Consider the following 471-nt stretch of genomic DNA (forward strand, 5'->3'; position numbering starts at 1 on the left):
GTACTTGATAAGCCTCTATACTGGCCCTAGGGGCCTTCTACCAAATTTCTTGTTACTGGGAAAAGACCCATTTGGTTTATCTGTCATATGTGAGTTTCTATTACTATGTAGTTGAATTCAAGCCTAAATGAAGATGAGACCTTAAAATGCCTTTCTTTGTCCCTTCCTTCCTTCTTTTCTTCCTTCCTTCCTTCTTTCTCTTCTTTTCTTTTCTTTTCTTTTTTGTGCCAATACCTAGGCTTAAACTCAGGACTTGGGCTCTGTCCCTCAGTTTTTCCATTCAAGGCTGGCGCTCTATTACTTGAGCCACACCTCCACTTCCTGCTTTTGGGTGGTTAATTGGAGACAAGAGTCTCATGAATTTTCCTGCCAGGACTGGCTTCAAACCTTGATCTTCAGCTCTTAGCTAGGATTACAGGTGTAAGCCACTGATACCTGGCTGCTTCCAGTTTTTTTTTTTTTTTTTTTTTT

This window comes from Dipodomys ordii, unplaced genomic scaffold (genome assembly GCF_000151885.1).
Source record: "Dipodomys ordii isolate 6190 unplaced genomic scaffold, Dord_2.0 Scaffold63, whole genome shotgun sequence".
Classification (NCBI taxonomy): Eukaryota; Metazoa; Chordata; class Mammalia; order Rodentia; family Heteromyidae; genus Dipodomys; species Dipodomys ordii.